Here is a 6,839-nt window from a genome sequence, read left to right as displayed (position 1 = left end):
AGCGATTTCAGCATTATTTGTCATAGCCCCAAATTGGAAACAACCAAAACTTCCAAAAATAGGAGACTAGTTTAATTAAGGTACATTCAAATAGTGGAATACTATGCTGTTGTTAGAAGGAAGGAAAGAAAGAGAAAAGGAGAGAGAGAGAGAGAGAGAGAGAGAGAGAGAGAGAGAAGGGAGGGAGGGAGAGAGAGAAAGGAAGGAAGGAAGGAAGGAAGGAAGGAAGGAAGGGAGGGAGGAAGGAAGAAAGAGAGAAAGAGAGAAAGAGAGAAAGAGAGAGAAAGAAAGAAAGGCTGCCTCAAAATTTCCCAAATACGTTGAAAGCAGAAATCTGAAGATTCAAGAAACTCAATGAATATCATGCAGAATAAACAAAAAGAAGCTCATGCCAAGGAACATCACAGTCAAACTATTGAAAGCCAAAGATAAAGAAGCAATCTTCAAAACACCATGAGTAAGACAATACAGGGGGAAGGAACAGTGGCTCAATTAACACTTGACTTCATCAGAAAGGAAGGAGCCCAGAAAAGAATGGAGAAAAAAAATTAATGCTGAAATTAAAAAAAAAAGTTAATTCATTACTTTATACCTAGCAAAAATATGTTTCAAAAATGAAGAGGAAATAAAGACATTTTCTGGTCAAAGAAAGCTAAGATAATTCCATCACTAGTATACCTGCATTAGGAGAAATGCTAAAGGAAGTTCTTTAGGTGGACGGGAAATAATACCAGATGGAAACTCAGAACATCAGAAAAGAATAAAGAGCAGCAGAAATGGCAAATATCTGGATAAATTGAAAGGGCTTCTTTTTTTTGTCCTTTTCTTCTTTGCTTTATAAACCATGTAACTGTTTAATGCAAAAATGATATCATTGTCTTGTGGGCATCTTAATGTATATAGATATAATACAACTATAATAGAAGGAACATTATTAACTGTAAATGAACTATAGAATTTATGGATTAATAATGTAAATCCTATGGAAATAATGAAGAAATAAAATACAAACAATTATAGGTAAACATTTATCAGGAAATAATAATGTAATTCTAAAAAATTCAAATAATTCAAATAAAGGCCAGAAAGGAGAAGAGAAATGAAAAACAGAGGACACAAGTTGAAAACAAAACAAAACAAAACAAAATGGTAGATTCAAACACATATCAATAATTACATTAAAAATTACTGAACTGAATACTCCAAGTAAAAGGTAGAAATTGTCAAAATGGACAAAAAGATAACAAGACCCAATTATACGCTGTCTAAAAGAGGTATATTTTCAATAAATTGACATAGATTGAAAGCAAATGGATGTAAAATGATATACTTTACAAATAGGAACCATAAGAAGACCAGAATGGCTATATTGATCAGATGAAATAAATGTCAGGATGAAATATATTATGAGAGATAAAGAAAAGACATTTCATAGTGATAATAGTTCAGTTCATCAGGAAGATGTAACAATTATAAATGTATGTGTCCCATTAGAGAGCTTCAAAATACATCAAGCAATAAGTGACAAAAGTAAATGTCAAAATAGATCATGAAGACATAAAATGTAATCATAGTTGGAGAATTTAATAGTCTGTTTTAGTTATTTACTGCATAACAAATTACGTTAAAACTTATTAACTTAAAACAACCAACATCTATTTCACAGTTTCTGTGGATTAAGAATACCTTTTGTCCGACTCTCACAAGCTTAGAGTCAAGGTGTTGGTTGAGGCTGTGGCCATCTCAAAGCTTCACCGGGGGTGGACGTACTTCTAAGCTCACTGTCCTGACTGCTGACAGGCCTCAGAAGATCCACTTCAAAGTTCACTCATGTGGCTGTTGGCAAGAGTTAGGTCATCACTGGCCGTTGGCCAAAGACATTGGTCTCTTGCCACATGAGCTCCATCATGGGCTACTCTCATTATGTTAGCTTGCTTCTTCAAGAGTAAGGGCAGAGAAATAGAGGGGGTCACAGAGGGACTCTGAGCACTTCTTCATATGCCCCACTGTGAACAAATTCTTTTATTTGACTGTATTTTTGACTTTCTAAATTTCTGTCTTTCTATATTGTAAATTTCTCAAAAAGAAGAAACCATGTCTTTTCTTTATGACATCCCTCCCGTTCTACTCTCCAGTGTTATTGTTTCTATAGTGTCGAACAAATTTATAGCAGAGTCAACATATTTAATGTTACTCATGGCTTCAGGAAAGGCACACTGGAATGTGCCAAGTTGTCTAAATAGAACACCAATGTGGAATAAAAGAATAAACTGTACCGCCCTAACCTTTCTATAGTTAATTTATGAAGTTAGAATTTGCATAGTGACAGCTTAACTATCTTAGGATACATTTTTTTTATTTTAATTTTTCAATTGGAGTTGACATTCAGTATTATTTTATATTAGGTTCAGGTATACAACATAGTGGTTAGACATTTACATAATTTATAAAACGATCCCCCCAATTAGTCTAGTACCCACTTGGCACTATACAGAGTTATTACAATATTATTGACTATATTCCATATGCTTTACTTTATATTCCAAGACTATTTTATATCTACCAATTTATACTCCTTACTCCTTTCACTTTTTTCACCCAGCCCCCCAACCTCCCTCTCATCTGGCAATGCTCAAAATGTTTTCTGTATCTATGAGTCTGTTTCTGTTTTGTTTGTTCATTTATTTTGTTCTTTAGATTCCACATATAAGTGAGATTATATGGTATTTGTCTTTCTCTGTCTGACTTATTTCACTCAGCATAATACCCTCTAGGTCTATCCATGTTGTTGCAAATGTTAAGATGTCATTTTTTTTGTGGCCAGATAATATTCCATTGTATATATGTACCACATCTGTTTTATCTAATTGTCTATTGGTGGATACTTTTCTAAGTATAACAAAGGAAGTAGTACTTGAATTAATGGCTCCAGGTATTTTGACCTCTTGTCACTGTGTAATTGTGCTATGGAAGAGAGCTTAGGGTACCTAACAATAGAAAAGGAGACAGTGAATTCTCATACAGCTCTATTTATTGGAAGCTGCATGATGGCAATACAAGAACCACATAAGTCTCGTTGCTCAGGGAAAATTAAAATACAATGTATGGAGCAAACTCTCATATAGCATTGATGGGTTCTCTGTAGCAGATCTTCTCAACCTGTGAATTTTGAATACGGGAGCCAGATAATTTTCATTGGGGAGGAAGGGCAGAGACTGTCCTGTTCACTGCAGGAGGTTTAACAACATCTGTGATCTCTACACACTAGATACCAGTAGCTGCCAGCCCAATTGAGAGAACCAAAAGTATTTCCAGACATTGTCAAATGTCTCCTGTAAAATATTTTTTTTCCTCAACCTTTCTCTCTACAAAAACACAAATATGCTTTTATGCCTAAGTAATATGATGTGAATGAGTTGTTTCATTTTACTATTTGGAAAAAAGTAGCACGTTTGGTTTGAAAACTCTGAAGGAATTATAGAAACTCTTTGACATTTGATGAGATATCAAAACCCAGATTGACAATGACTGATTTTCTCTCATTATTTATTTCGGAATTAAAGGATTCCTCCAGACTCTTGTCATTATGCTATTCTTGCTCTTCTCCTACAGGTCCCTTCTCTTCCTGATGATGCCCCTTAATTCTTCTATATAGTTTCAATAGAAACTTAATGTGGATTGTTGCTAAAATAAATAAATAAATAAATAAGTTTGAAAGCAGCTATGCCCAAAGCATAGCTCAGCACTAAAACAAAATGCTTTAAGGTCACAGACTTTATCTTGGCTAATCTAATAGTCTATGATCCCAGTATGAACCTTTATCCAAGCTTGACCAGGCCCCACTATGCCCCTTATAAATATGCTCATGCTTTCCCATCTTTATGCCTTTTCTCCTACAGTTCTTCCTGAACTCATATACTTAATGATATTACTCATCTTTCAAGGTATCTCCAAGACCTCTGTGAAATAATACCTGGCATTTCAGGACAAAATAACCCCTTCCTACCCTGAACATCTTTTGTACTTTTTGTCCAAACTGTAGAAGCCCTCTTAAATGATGTAATTGAGAATCATATTTAGGAGGTTACTATTTAAAAATTAGTGAAATATGTGACATACCTTAAACATTTTACCAACACATAAATAATACAAATGTGCATTAATTTGACAATCTTTTCAAGTAGACCTCAAGGCTTTTTCTTTGAGAACATATCTGTTGATAAAAGTTTTGTAGTCAGTTACTATGTCAATTTGTTTATTTAAAATAAAGAAAAATGCAAAGACTTTTGTAAATAAATCCAAGTGCAGAATTTTTCAGATTTTTCCTGCTTTGTGGCCATTTTCCCCAATTTGACAACTTTTTAAAAACAACTAAACTTTATTCAGTTCTTCTGAAGCATTCGGCTTCATTTTCATAAACTGACTCTTGTTAAGTATACAACCAATAGAGCAGAGGTATGTGGGTACCCCAGAGCATTCTGGCTGTGAACATCCAGTGTACCATGGGCATCAATCAGTAGATGGGGGGAATGCATGGCATGAGAAGGACAAGTACTTGTAGCGATTACCATTCTCATATTTTCTAGATTCTTACCATATCATTATTGCCCCAAAGAAGTATGGCTAGTGAAAGAGCAAGGTAAATAATTGCTCACACTTGAGATCTGTCTCCCAAAGTAGCACCTTATCAATACTTTTAAAGGTAATAACAGCACATTGACCTAAAAATTGCTTAGACCATTTTTTCAAACCAGCTGTTGTGAAATAACTTTTAAAACAATTTGCGAGCAATTACAGACTGAAATCATAAAATGCAATAAGAATGATTGGAATAAATAAAAAGAAAAAAGACACAAAATGCAAGCCCTAATTATTTTATCATTGTATTCAACATACATAAAATTATTCTGTTATATTGCTATAAAAGTTTCTAAATGAATACTCTCAATTTCTGTACTTATCTTAGGCTGTTAACAGTTTAGAGACAGGTACTGGTCAAAGGACTTCACTTAGAGTAGACTTAGAATATAATGACAAGACCTTAGGGGAAGTAATGTGACTTATGCAATTGAAAAACCGGTAGTGAGATTGATGGAGACTTGGATATGGCACCCGCCTGCACATGCAGGCTGGTTGGGGAGAGGGTTCCGTGGGGGAACAGTGGCTTCTGCCAGCCCTTCTGTCTGGGAGAAAGCTTCACTTCCAGCCCTTGCTCTGAAGCCAGACAATTCAGTCCCTCCTTGTATGTCCCTGGCACCTCTTGAGCTGCTTCCCCAGTGCTGAAGCTCAGAGCAAGGTTGTTGCTCAGAGTAAATTAGGTCACTATACAAATGCAATAAAGGATTTGAAAAAACAATAGCAATCGATTCAAAGTACAACAAGGCCTACAGAAGAATGGGGTTGGCCCTCACCTCAATGAATAAATTTGAAGAAGCTGTTACAAGTTATTAAAAAGCATTAGATCTTGGTCCTGAAAATTATTCCTATAAGTCAAATCTGAAACTAAGAGAAGTTAAAAGAGGTATCCAGTCCTACAGGAACTGGATTGAGTTTTGACATGGCTAGCTTTATAAATAATCCAGGCATCATTAATATGGCAGCAAGTTTAATGCAGAATCCTCAAGCTCAACAGCTAATGTCAGGAATGATGACAAATGCCACTGGGAGACCTGCTGCAGGAGTTGGGGGCCTAACTGACCTGTCTAGCCTTATCCAACCGGGACAGTTTTTGCTCAGCAGATACAGCAACAGAATCCTGAAATTATAGAACAACTGAGGAATCACATCCAGAGCAGATCATTCAGCAGCAGCACTGAAGACCATTCCTGACTTGACCCAGGGACCCTAGCTCAGACTACAAATGGTTATGTTTCTGAAGTGCTTACTGTAGATAGTGGCCAAAAAGCAAAAACAAAAACCTAAACAATAAATCTGTCTAGAAAATAGATTTATCACAGACTTGAACATAACATGACTTTTTTGTAAACAACAGCCCTTCTACCAAATGCTGTGTTCCGCTGATTAGTAGCCTTGTTAAGTGCCAGTATAGCACTGAACAGGGTACCATTTTCAAATCTTCATCATTATATTTGTACATTAGATTTAGTAGCAGAGTATATTTATTGAACACTAAAATTGTTTGTTGGTGAGTTCTCTAGCTCCAAATTCATTTAAGCAAACTTTTTTGAAAGAGGAGATGACCAAGAGGAAAGGTTTCTCATGCTGGGTTAGGAGAAATGTACTTGCCACTGAGCAGCATGTATGGAGAGAAAAAATTTGTTATCTAGGTTTAGCTTTGATAGTGCTATCAATAATGAATATATATTGCAGGGGCCAGTACTATCTATAATGCTGCTTGTTCTGATGTGTGACTGGGAATCTTAGGAGCTAGCGGAAAGCAGCATTTGGTGGAAGGGCTGCTGTTTTGAAAAGAAAAAATAGACACTGTGAATGTATAAAAAGTGAAGGTAGGTAGGATGCTCCGATTTCCTGCATAATTCTTAACTATTCTTGCCTGCAGTTTGGTATCGATAACATTAGCATGGCCATTTATGCTAATTACATAGTAAAATACATTTAGGAATCCTTAACGGTACTGGTTAGGTCAGTTGTATAACTATTTAGTTTAACTAGCACAATTTCCCCAGTGGTGACCTTACCATGGAAACTCTCAAATATATATATATTTAAGTAAGCCTATGACTTGGCTCTTGACTTAAGGATTTTCTAAGTGGTGTTTAATTATGTACCCATAAACACTTTTTTTTTTTAAACTCAGTAATTATTTATGGATTACAAAAAGCATCTATCACTAACAATGCTTGTTCATGTAATCCTCT

At 35.4% G+C, this 6,839-nt stretch overlaps 1 pseudogene; it reads left to right on the top strand.

Annotated features, from left to right (window-relative positions):
- Positions 1-4,619: 4,619 nt before the first annotated feature.
- On the top strand, positions 4,620-5,829 carry LOC102887134 (annotated as a pseudogene).
- Positions 5,830-6,839: the final 1,010 nt, after the last annotated feature.

This window comes from Pteropus alecto, unplaced genomic scaffold (genome assembly GCF_000325575.1).
Source record: "Pteropus alecto unplaced genomic scaffold, ASM32557v1 scaffold231, whole genome shotgun sequence".
In the NCBI taxonomy this organism is placed as follows: domain Eukaryota; kingdom Metazoa; phylum Chordata; class Mammalia; order Chiroptera; family Pteropodidae; genus Pteropus; species Pteropus alecto.
The sequence above is the reverse complement of the archived record's forward strand: the minus strand, read 5'-3'. Positions and strand labels throughout refer to the sequence as shown.